Below are 12,929 nucleotides of genomic sequence, written 5' to 3'. Positions count from 1 at the left end.
GCCCAAGTGCTTGGGCCCTGCACCTGCATGGGAGACCAGGAGGAAGTACCTGGCTCCTGGCTTCAGATCAGTGCAGCACGCCGGCCGCAAGGCGCCGTCCGTAGCGGCCACTTGGGGGGTGAACCAACGGAAAAAGGAAGACCTTTCTCTCTGTCTCTGCCTCTCACTGTCTAACTCTGCCTGGCAAAAAAAAAAAAAAAAGCAATAGGGCAGGGGGCAGGCATTTAACTTAGCAATTAAGACTCTCCACAACTCATATCAGAATATATGGGTTCAGATCCTGGTTCTGGTTCCTGATTGCAGCCTTCTGCTAATGTAGACCCTTGAAGGCAGTGGTGATGGCTAAAATAATTGGTTCCTACCATCCATGTGGAAGCTGGATGGTTTTCTAGCTTTAGCTTGGCCCAGCACTGAGTTGCAGGCAGCTGAGGAGTGAACCAGTAGACGGGAAGGAGCTCTGTCTATCTCTCTATCAAAAAACAAATTTTTAAAAAACAAGGCATTAAACACTTTTTAAAAAGTAAGAGGTACTATATGGTATATCTATAAACTTTTTTAAAATAAAAACAAGTGTTATTAAGCTCAAATATTCTGATGTAAAGAATCTATGAGTACAAAGACCTGCATGGAGGGCTGATGTATATGCTTCCTGACTGCCTTCCTGAGTACCAAGTAATGACAAGTAGATCAGAAAACATCCACAAAGTAAGTTAAATAAAGTTCTGCAGATGCGTAAAGGATGATGCATTGATCAGGATAAGCTAAAAAGTGCTGAGGAAACAATCATTAAATCACTGTGGCTTAAAACAGTGAAGGTTTATTGTTTGATCACACTATATGTCCAAGTCCAGTTGACTGGAAGCCTTCTTTATTTAGACTCAGAGACCCCGCAGATGGAGGCTCCATCTCAACATGCTTCCATGGTCATCACAGCAGCAGAAGATAGCATCGGATGGTCTCACACTGGAGACTAAACACTGAGACAAAGAAGAGATACAAGTCCCCTCCAACGTGTGCCTGGGAAGAGAAAAAGTAACTGTGGGCACCACTAACAATCTCTACCATGGATATTACCAAGACACAACAAGTTGTGGAATAACTACCAAAGAGGGTGCTCAAATAAAACACCTGGATAGGTAGAAGGGTCACATGATCCTGGATCTGGAACGGTATATGGGAATCACTTTAGAGCAATGACCTCAACAAAAGGGCATCCAGACAACATAAATCTGGAATCCTGAATTTCCAGAAGGGTTTTGGTTGCTTTCTGTTGATATACTGAGGATCATGATAAATTTTTATTCAGGAAACAAAACAAGTCTCTACAGCTAAAAAAATTTGAAAATCATTAGTGCAAATCAAATCCTTTATTGCACAGATTTTGAAAGTAAAGAAAAAAGAAATGGAGAGACCCAGCAAGTTGATGTTATCCTATGAACAAAGTCCCAGAATGTTTAGCAAATTGCAAACAGAAATAAGTCCATTGACATAACTTCTTACTATAGCACCCTCTGACCTTACCATACATCTCTGCTGCCTTTAACTGGCACAATGGAGCCAGACCCAGGCCAATATCATGTCAGACAAGGTCATGGAGGGCTCAGTAATTGGTACAAACAACAAGCAGAGGTCCATACCCTATAGCACTAATAATGATTCACATCCTATTAGCAATTCTCTACATTACTCATTCCCTACTTCCTAGCAAATGCAAAGCCATCAGTAGAAGTTAATATGAACCTTAGGAGATTTTGTTCTCAGAGGATTACAAGTTAGCAACTATGATTTGTGTTTATCCAATTCTGCTCCCTCCTCATGGTACCACCTACGCTTCATGTCCAGGTTTCCCACCACCTCCATTCATGCTAACACCACATCCTTAAGCATCTAAGATCTTCCAACCTCCAATATCTGTGGTTTTCAAATCATCATCTACTCACTAACATGTGAAATAAAACTCAAACTTCAAAGTGGAATCCAGTTGCCTCCTGAGTCTTATGACGGGCAGGCATTTGGCACAGCAGTAAAAACACTGCTTGGGAAGACTACATCCCATATCAGAGTACCTGGATTCATGTCCTAATTTCACTCCCAATATTAACCTAATATTCTTATAGAAAGTATTAAGCACAGTGCCTAACACATAGTTAACTGCCCAATAACAGTTTAGCTATAAATATGAGAGACTTCAAAAAGTTCATGGAGGGGTCGGTGTTGTGGCTCAGCAGATTAAGCTGCTTATGACGCCAGCATCCCATATGGGAGAGTTGATTTGAGTTCCAGCTGCTCCACTTCTGATCCAGCTCTCTGTTAATGCTCCTGGGAAAGCAGTGGAAGATGCTCCAAGTACTTTTGGCCCCTGACCCTTACATTGGAGACCAGGATGGAGTTCCAGGCCTCAGACTTCAATCAGACCAGCCCTGGCTGTTGCAGGCATTTGGAGAATAAACCAGCGGATGAAAGATTCTGTCTCTCCCTCTCTCTTTTGCACTGTCTTTCAAATAAATCGTTTTTTAAGTTCATGGAAAATAGAATTAGAAGCTAATTTTGGCTTAAGAAAATTTCCAAATCCATGCATAGTTTTTTCCTAATATGTGTTTTCTATGAAATGTTTAAAGACCTCTCATACTGCTAATAGAATTATGATTATCATTGTTAGTAACCACCTGTCTGACCATTTGGCCAAGTAGAATAACTCATTGTATTTACATGTGCTCCTTACATTTCTCTACCCACTGTATTCACTGCTCTATCTACATCTCCAACCTCCTTGCATTTACCTAAGTTACATGGCACGGGACCCAAATCCAATAAAAACTCTGTGTTAACCACTGCATTGAACATTGTCCCTTGGAGCAGAGTAACTTCTAATAAATAGTGCCTTGATATGTAATTCATGCAAATGTAAGTAATTATGTATGCACACATACTTGCCTTTACTGTTGGTCCCCTAGAATTAAACAAGGCATATTCCTGATATGCAAAAGTTAAACAACAGGTTTAGAGACCAGCATTTGGCCTAACGATTAAGATACCAATTAAGATGCTCTTGTACCATATGGGAGTTCCTGGCTTTTATTTCTGGCTCTGGTTCCTGACTCCATCTTCCTGCTGTTGCAGCCTGGGAGACAGCAGGTGATGGTTCAAGTAATTGAGTTCCTGCCACCCACATGTGAGACTTTGATTGAGTTCCTGGAACCCAGCATTGGTCCCATCTCAGCTCTGGCCATTGTGTGCATTTGAGGAAAATACTGCAGACCTGCAGATGGTAACTTCTGTCTGTCTCCCTCCCTCCCTCCCTCCCTCCCTCCCTCCCTCCCTCCCTCTGTGTGTGTGTGTGTGTGTGTGTGTGTGTGTATGTGTATGTGTGTCTTTTCCTCTTCAATAAAAAATAAATAAATAAATACCAATAAAGAGTAGGCATTGAGATACAATGGGTTAAGCCACCACTTAGGACAGTCACATCCAATTTGAGACAGTGCTGTTTCAAGTCCCAGCTACTCTGTTTTTGATACAGCTTCCTACTAAAATGCCTTGGAAGGCAGAAGATGATGGCCCAAGTACTTCAGTCTCCTGGGTTCACCTGACCCAGCTCCAAATGTTGTAGGCATCTGGGGAGTGAGCCAACAGATGGAAGATATCTCTCTGTCATTTTACCACTCAAATAAGTAAATCTTTTTTTTTTTAATCTGCTAGCTTTAGAAGTCATAAAGCTAGGGTTGGGAATAAGAAGAGGAAGACAACATTCCATAAGAATAAAAAGAAAAAATTGTAAAACTTGGTAATCACATCATACTTTTCACATAGCGTGAGAGTCTGGATTACAGTTTACCAAATATTCCTTCTTGCTATGGATAAAGTCTGCTTTAACTCACAAGTGTTGGACTTCACCACGTGACTTGCTTTGTCCAAAACCATTGTCAGTGGAAGTGACCCTTGTCTGTGCAGTTTGCCAGAGCTCTGGAGTTCCTCAGAAGAGCATATCCCAAATAGTTGCCTTCTCCTCAGCCCCCCTAGAAGTGGAGCAGACTTGAACCCAAAAGGCAGCCTCCAGTAGGGCAACCTCAGGGAGCCCAGCCTAGCTCAGCTAAATCACAGTCAAAACAAAGAACCCTGAGTGTGAAAATAAATACCTGTTGCTTCACAGGAGTCTCAGAGCTGCTTCCCTGCCCAAGTTGATTAACATGTCTTTATCATTTGATATATTTTAGTATTTCTCACATGTTTGTTCATTTTTTTGTTTTTGTTTGTCCTCACATAAGAAAGAACAGCCTGCAGAATCTCTAGTTTGGTTCACCCATGGTTTCTATCTTTGGATTAAATGTTTTTCTGAGATCTATACTGTCATTGATAACAGTGCTTTTTTGCTTTCCATTTGTCCTACTACCTTTCTAAAATCAAGAAAATCACAGTAAAATATCAAAGAATAGTACAAACATTATTGACTAATTTGCTGATTGGCAAGTAGATCTCACAAAATGCTAATTTGTTAGCTGATTTTTAAAAAAGGCTTGGTGGGGAGGCCATAGAGCGAAGGCATTTAGAAAACCTTAGGATGCTCACAGCCCATATCAGAGTCCTTGCTCCATCCCCAATTCCAGCTTCCTGCTAATGCACACCCATGAAAGCAGCAGGTGATAGCTCAAGTACTTGGTCCCCTGCCACTCATGTGAGAGACCCCAATTGAGTTCCAGGTTCCTGCCTCAACCCTGGCTCAATCTCCACTGTTGCAGGCATGTGGAGAGTGAAACGGATGGAAGAGCTCTGTCTGGCTCTCTCTCTCTCTTTCTCAATCTGTGTATGCGTGTATGTGTGTGTGTGTGTGTGTGTGTATGTCTGCCTCTCAAAAAAGTAAATAACTTTTTTAAAAATATAAAGGATCTACTAGTAAAATAAACAAACATGCAGATTGTACAAAAATTAACCTAACCAAAACCAAACAATATCTGTTCAGGTGAATTTGTGGATTACAACACAATTTATTTACCTCATTTTGACAAACCTCCAGAATTGACTTTCACCAATGGGACGACACTAATGAGATTCAAGTCGTGTAGCTTTTCCAACATAATAAAACAAGAGGACCAAGCCATTTTACAGGAATAATTTTAAATATAATTATATTTCATCACTAATGAGAAATTATGGCTCTATAAATGAAAGAGAAAATACAACTCCCCTTAGCAGGGGAAAGAGTCAACTGAACGATGTTAAAAGTATTTAAGCAATTCCTATTCAAAACTCCAACTGGAAATTTAAGGCATAAAGAAAAGTGGAAGAGTGATGATTTGCAATTTATTTTTTATAGATGAAAAGTGATCTATAGAAATATAAGAGGCAAGGCAGAATCAACAATCTCACCAAATGGAAAGCAAAGAGGCTGATACAAGGACCACCAATGTCATGGTGAACTCTTCAAAGCTCTATGAATGCTGGGAAAGGTCCCACCTCAGACTGGACACATGCAGACCACACCACTAAATTTGAGTTCAAGGCCATAGCCAAGGTCAAAGGCCCTGGGGACAGACAAACCCAAGCTCAAATTCTTGTTCAAACACTAAACCATAGCCAAGGTACTTGATTCCTTTTAGTTTTCTCATCTATAATTTGGGGATGATAATTCTATCTGCCTCATAGGGGCTCTGCAAGGTTTATAAAAAGATGTAGTAAAATACTCAGCAAAGTGCTAGCAAATGCAATAATAAGACTAAGGATAATTGTAATAAAACAATCTTGACCAACCTGGCTTCTACACAAAGACCATCCTAACCAATGTATTCTGGCTCACAATCTGTTCACGAAATACTGAATTCACAGCAAAAATGCTCACATCCAAGTACAGCTTCTGTCAGGTAACAGTTCTCTGTATCAACCAGTAATTTTTCTAATGAATTCAGAGAGAAAGGTGTTGAAAAATCAGCCTTCCACACGTAGAGTTGAGAAGGAGCTGGTCCTTTGTCCCTGAATCATCCACTCATGAGTCTTGCTGGGGAAAGTCATGATTCCATCAGCATTCACACCTCCCCTCCTCAAAAAAAAAAAAAAAAAAGTGAAAGGCTTTTACTAAAGCAAAGAAGCAAACTGACAAGATGGCTCACATTAAAGAAAAGGCAGACTCTTACACCCTAAAGGAATAATATGGCTTAAGCTCACTGACACCGCAAACTGACATCCTGCACAAGAGAACAAGGCAGCTTTACTTCTAGAAGTTGAGTTACACTGTCAGAACGAAAAGAATCACTTCTACTCACGCTAATCCTAAGAAAGCATGTCTGCCTGCTTCAAAAATATCTCATAAATCCATCCAGTAGAGCCTAGAGCCGAGGAGTGTATCTTGAGAAGCAATGTGACTTTACAAGGACAAGAGTGACCGTGGGAGACAAAGTGCCACACCCTTTTCCCAGACAGCCCAGTAGTAAATGCTGCCTCTCCTAAGGAAGACTGCAATTCTACGGGAAGAGGTAGCACCCAATTCTCTGCCCCTGATCACCACCACCTCCCGTTTCATTCTTTACAAAACCGCATATCGTCGTTTCAAGCCAGTAGCCTCAGCATCCCCAGTTCCTACAAGAATAAAAAGGGTGGCTGGGGACAGGGACTGGGGCAAGGAAACAAGTCAAACATACTTGCGTCTAAGCCCATTTTCCAAGAGTTTTCTTCCCGCTTGTCTGTCTCTCACAGCTGGAGCCCCATACCTGGTGGAAACCAATGGTTAAGTAAAATCACTGATTTAAAGAGCCAACCAGGAAACTAACCATGACAAGTGGGAGCTGCCCTCCTCTCCCGAGCAATGATTGGCTCTTGGGGTTCCACCGGTCCCCGTTCCACCTACATAAGTGGCAGGTGTGGCTGTCAATCACAGAGGCAACTGACAATTCACCGCTCTGGGAGTAAATTGCCTTTCATCCAGCAAAGGCAGGTAGCCGCCTAAAATCGATCCTCTCCTAACAGCGCAGACCCTCCCTCTCTGGCAAGAACCGAGACCCCCAAGTACAAAATAAATAAGGCAGGGCGGAACGGAGAGTTTACGGGTGCTGTTTCATTATCCCGCACCAAAGCAGCCCTTAATCTCACTGTCCTAAGATGATCTTTCAAAGGCTCGGATAGAAAAAATTGTTACGGAAAAATCAGGTGCATCTCCCCAAGTATCCCTTTTTCCTGTAAAAATTAGGAGACGTGGAGAGGGAGGGAAGGAGCGCATTCAATTTCACACCGTCTTCCTTTCCACACACCACCCTCCTGCCCCTCCCCGATAAATCCGGCTTCCTTTTCACTGGCACGGATTTTTTTTTTTTTTTTTAAACACTCTCCCCTCACAGCCCACCCGGGCAGCCAGGCACCCCACCCCCTGGGATGGGCTCCACCACCTCTCTCCACTCTGTCCTGTTAGGGGCTTCCTCGAGTCCCCCGGCCCCAGTGGACACCCCAACCCTCGAGGCCAGAGGGCAAGCCAGGCGAAAGGGGCATCTGGAGAGAAGAAAGGCGACGGCAGTGAGGGTGGCTGCGGGAGCGGGCTGCGGGAGGTGGCCCGCGCGCCGGAGGAAACCGTGCACTTGCTCGGATCCGGGGTTTACACATCCAGGCAAATCCGCCCGGAGGCCGCCCCATCCCTGACCCCGCCCGAGAAAGCCCCTGTGGGGGCGGATGGTTCACCCCTCGGCTCCCCGATAACGCATTGCAGCTCCCCACGAGCGAGGGGGACCCGGCACGAGGGATGCCCGCGCACCGGCGCCCCGAGGGAACCGGACACCCGGCGGCCCGGCCCCGGCGTCGGCGTCTCACCTTTCCGATGCTCGCCCCGGAGCTGTCCCACATGGATTTTTACTACCTCACGTCGCCTTGGCCCCGGGCGGCCGGCCGGGAGGAGCCGGAGCCGGCGCCGGAGCCCGAGTGATTCGGAGCGGGAGGCGGAGGAGGAACGGGGCGGGGAGCCGGAGAGGAGGGAGGGAGCGAGCGAGCGAGCGAAATCGCTGAGGAGGACGGCAGCGCGCGGAGGGCCGGGGCCGGGCGGGGCCGGCGGCCGAGGGGGCGGCACCCGCCGCAGTCCCGAGACGCGCGCTCGCGCCGCGCCGCCGGGCGCTGCGCTCCCGGGCCCCCGCGCGGCCGGCCGGCGCGCTCGCTCTCTCGCTCGCCACTCGCCCAGGCCCTGACTCACATTCCCAGCATTCCCGAGGAGCCGCTGGGGGGGCCGGCCGGGCGCTCGGCTGAGGGCAGCAGAGAGCGCGCGGGCCGGCCGCGCTGGGGTCTGGGTAGCGCCTCCTCTCGGCAGGACGTGGTCGCCGAGCGCCGGGCCCCGGGACGCCCCTTTCCCCCACCCCCTCCAAAGGCTGCCCGGTTCTCCCGGGACCTCCCAGGTGGCTGCTTGGGTGACAGGGGCAGGGGTGGCACTTGTCTTTCAAGTTAAGCTTTGGGGTGGGAGTCGGGGTTCCCAGACCCCGGCAGGTGAGGGGATTTCAACAGATTCTTGCTTTCTTGTTCCTCCAAGGAGAGGAGAGACTGGAAGATGAAAAAGAGAGCAAGAAAAAAGGATCGTATTCATCATATCCGTTGGGGTGCTTCTTCTGAGCCCTGCAAATGTCCCATTTATGGAAGAAAGACGATGTTTGATTTATTCTCTCTCTCTCTCTCTCTCTCTCTCTCACACACACACACACACACACACACACACACACACCCTTTCCAGGTAATGTGCAGAAGGATTTGCACAAGTTTTTCTTTGGCCAAAAAACGCTTCCACTCAACAAGTCAGGAGTGTCAGCTGCTGCCATGCCATGTTGGGGAGGCAACTGGGCAATGTCCTGAGCTCCTCCAAACTTGGTCTCCCTCATTGGGTAGCCAGTTTGTGGGACTAGAGCAGTGATTCCCTTCCTGTCCTGGCGAGTCTGCTGCCAGTAACTTCAGTGCCCAGATCTAAACGCCTCCTGAGAAGCTCAGACGAGCAAAGCAAATCGAGCCCTGGGGTGTTGGGGTGAGCCCAGGTATGGAATTAGGCGACTAGGGGCTGGCTCCAGCTTTCCTCTCCTGTTGCGAATTCAAATAGTAAAGGATTCCTGCTTAGGGAATTGGACTCTGAAAGACAAGAATGCCTGCCTGTTGCTACCCAAATACTCATTTTAAGCCTTCCTTTTACACCTCTGGTTTTGGTTTTCATAGACTCGTGGTCCCTGAGCTCTCTTTGCCTTCATCCTTTTCTTTCTCTCCATCACTAAGAAATTAGGACTCATTCTCTCGATCTGGATGCTTTAGAAGCAAGATGGAACTGCACCTGATATGCCTTCATTTCTGGTGTAAATCCTTGATGACGTCACCTCAGAGGCTTGTTATATATGAGCACCTGTTGGGAATACTTTAAGAATCCCTAAAACCCTGTGTCTTTTGAAATATGAGTGACATGTTTGAGGGTAGCATAATCTCCTCTGTGAAAGTCTTTGCATTTTCTCCACTACTCTCACAAGAACTCTGTGTTTCCCAGTCTTCAGGTAACATAGCCATGGTGACTGTTAAGAATTTATTTAAATCAAATGTCCCAGATTCACTGTTGTTGGCCACCTACTCTCTTGGCCTTTAATCCAGAGGTCTGAAAGGGAATCCCTGGATTTTAGGGGGACAATCCACCTCATATACACCTGCGTCCAGTTTTTCCTGAAGGGAGACTTATGGTTCTCAATGAATCTGTTTCATATCAGGTCCTTGACCAAGGAGATGTTAAGAATAATCACTAAATAGAAAGTGTCTTTATGTGGTAAAACAAGGACTGGATGTTGTAGGAAAGTTGTCATTTTTTATTTATCTGAAAGGATAATAAATCAGAGTGACAGGAAGGGAGAGGAATCTTCCATCCACTGGTTCACTCCCCAGATAGCCACAATGGAGACTGGAACTCCATCTAGGTCTCCCACGTGGGTGTCAGGGGTCTAAGTCATTAGGCCATCTTCCTCTGCTTTCCCAGTGGCATTAGTAGAAAGCTGGATCAGAAGCATGGGGGCCAGGACTTGAACCAGCACTTGTATATGGGATGCCAATACAGCAAGCAGCAGTTTAACCTCACAACAGCAACCCTGAAATAAATAACCTTAAGGTTTCTCCCAACTCTAACATCCTCAGACTTTATAATGAAATATACATATATGAATGTATGTACACATATACATGTACACCATTCAAAATGCTAACCAGTAGCCCTTGTGAGAGCTTAATCCTAGGGGCAGAAAAATACTCTCAAAACATGCTGACTTTTATAAAACATGGTCTGTCGCTCCAGGTCTTTTGTTGTTATTTTTTTTTCTGTTTTGCTTTATTGGTTTTTCATATTATTCCTCATTATGTCAATCCCTTCTTCAGCAAGTCAAAGAGAGCACACTTTCATGGCCAATATTCTCATGTCACACATTAATTCATTCAACAAATAAATATTTATTGATCATTCTGCTTTCTGCCAGGGCCAGTAGGCTCAAAGGCCCTGCCCTCAAGGACTGCACAGTGTAGGGAGGGAGACAGACAAGCAAAGCAGCAAGCAAATTACAACACCTATGAAGATACAATGTTCTGGGACTGTGGAAGCCTTCAGGAAAGACAGGCTGGGAGTTAGGAAAAGCTCTCCGAAGGAAATGTCATACTTGCCTGCTATATCCTTCTTGGCTGCTGCACTCTGCACTCAGCCTGGAGAGGCAGCCTGTATGCTGTGCGAACCCAGACATAATAGATGGGATCAGTAGTGCCCCCTGAGTGGGCTTAACAAGCTTTCTCCCCAGTATTTGAACCTGAGCTTAGAATGAGTCACCTAGCTGGCACTGATTGGTGAGCTGACAGACCATGGTGGTCCAAATCAGAATTACAGCACCAAACTCCACAAAACCAAAGCCCATGAGAAAAAAGCTCTAAGACCCTTGCTGAGGAAACTGGTCTGCAGAGAGGAGAATAGATGATAACCCTGTAGGCAGAAATCAGACTCCTAAAGGCCTGCAAGAATTGATCAGCTATCTGCTAGCATATCCACAATGTGAGTCTCTAACTAACTTCTCAAGCTTGATGAGCTCTAAACAAGCCTCTTCTCTCCCAAGGTCAAGCAAGCGGTTAATGCATCACTATTCATCCTGTTGCACAGGTTCAAGCCTAGGAGCCTCACTGATTGTTCTTTTTGCTTCTTCCACACATCTACACCATCAGCCAGTTCAGACAGCTCCATAGAGGCCTGAAACAAGCCACATCAGAGTCTGAAGCAGCAGGAAAACTGTGCACCTTTATATACAAGGGGAGTTCAAAAACTTGGTGGGGGCTGGCACTGTGGCTCAGTGGATGAAGCCACCACCTGCTACACTGACGTCCCATATCGCAGCACAGGTTCAAGCCCCTGCTGCTCTACCGCTGGTCCAATTCCCTGCTAATGCATCTGGGAAAGCAACAGAACATGGCCCAAATGCTTGGCCCCCTGCCAACTATGCAGGAGGCCCAGATGGAGTTCTGAGCTCCTGACTTCAGTCTAGCCCAGGCCTGACCATCACAGCCATTGAGGGAGTGAACCAGGGTAAGGAAGATTGCTATCTCTCTCTTTCTCCACCTCTCTTAATTCTGCCTTTCAAATAAAAAATTCATTTAAAAATGGTGGAAAAACAGAATAAAAAAAAAGCTTGGTGGAAAAGCATAATTAAAAGACAAATTTATTTTGATGCAAAAAAATTTTGGTGGCCAGCACTGTGGAATAGCAGGTAAAGCTGTTGCTTGTGGTGCCAGCATCTCATATGGGCACCAGTTCTAGTCCTGGCTGCTCTGCTTCTAATCCAGCTCTCTGCTCTAGCCCGGGAAAGCAGTGGAAGATGGCCCAAGTCCTTGGTCCCCTGCACCTGAACCAGGGACCCGGACAAAGTTCCTGACTCCTGGCTTCGGATCGGCCCAGCTCCAGCTATTGCAGCCATTTGGGGAGTGAACTAGCAGATGGAAGACTCTTTGTCTCTCCTCTCTCTCTCTCTCTCTCCCTCCCTCCCTCTGCCTCTCTGTAACTCTGCCTTTCAAATTAAATAAATAAATCTGTTAAAAAATTTTTGAAAAATTTTGAAATACACACACACTAGGGGTCTTCAATGAATTTGTGCAAAATGTGCCTAAGGATACAAAGATTTCAAGTTTTTCCACAAAAATAAACATCTTATGCATTTTAAAATTTTTATTATTTTATCTTACTTATTTGAAAGGCAGAGAGATAGCCAGATAGAGAAAGAGAGAGTTCTTCCATCTGCTGGTTCACTGCCCAAATGACTGTAACAGAAGGGCCTGGGTCAGGCCAAAGCCTGAGGTCAGAAACTCGATCTAAGACTCCAGCATAGGTAGCAGGGACCCAGCTGCCTACCAGCGTGTGCATTAGCAGGAAGCCAAAATTAGAAGTAGAGCTAGGACTCAAATTAGCACTCTGCTACAGGATTCAGGTGTTCCAAGTGGTGTCTTAAATGTTAGGCCAAATGCCTGCTCCTAAACTCATCTTTTAAATTTCATTTTCCACAAATTGTCTGAAGCACCCCTGTACTTTTTTTTTTAACCAATTATAACAGTTGATTAAATTTCTACCTTGGAAAAACATGACCATACATAAAGTGCCACATTAGCAAATCAGTTCTCCCTCACTGCCAACCATCATAAACCTGCCAGGGGTAACATAATGGTCTCATGGCCTTGGAACTGAGCGTTGGTTGGAAACAACTACAAGTAGCATTGTAGCACAGTGATGCAGGGTCATAAGACAATCTGTCTTCTTTTTTTGTTGTTGTTGTTGTTGCTGTCCAATATGAATTTTATGCATTCATTTTTAATTCAATTATTGCAAAAAAGAATAAATACTGGTATAGCTTACCCTATTGCCATGCCCTATTCTAAGCAGTTTGCATGTATTAACTCCTTTCCTCCACCACTGATCTGTAAAATACCATGAAGATACTGAA

General features: G+C 45.3%; 1 protein-coding gene across 21 annotated transcripts in view; it reads right to left on the bottom strand.

Moving 5' to 3' along the window:
- Window positions 1–8,106, bottom strand: part of ERC2 (ELKS/RAB6-interacting/CAST family member 2) — a 1,012,357-nt gene extending 1,004,251 nt beyond the window's left edge. For 5 of the 21 annotated variants that reach the window (XR_016214779.1, XM_089306088.1, XM_051852285.3 and 2 more), the window contains exons 1-2: window positions 7,783–8,105; window positions 6,627–6,695 (exon numbers count right to left, since the gene is read on the bottom strand). The gene's annotated coding sequence lies outside the window, so the exon portion shown is untranslated. Of the gene's footprint in view, window positions 1–6,626; window positions 6,696–7,782 lie in introns of all 21 variants that reach the window. The other 16 variants (XM_089306084.1, XM_070050690.2, XM_051852291.3 and 13 more) reach the window with 14 other exon arrangements.
- Between the last annotated feature and the right edge of the window lie 4,823 nt (window positions 8,107–12,929).

The sequence above is a fragment of the Oryctolagus cuniculus genome, chromosome 10, assembly GCF_051225735.1.
Source record: "Oryctolagus cuniculus isolate XC-2025 breed Fujian yellow rabbit chromosome 10, ASM5122573v1, whole genome shotgun sequence".
Taxonomy (NCBI): Eukaryota; Metazoa; Chordata; class Mammalia; order Lagomorpha; family Leporidae; genus Oryctolagus; species Oryctolagus cuniculus.
Note: the sequence above shows the minus strand (reverse complement) of the source record. Positions and strands in the feature narration are given on the sequence as shown.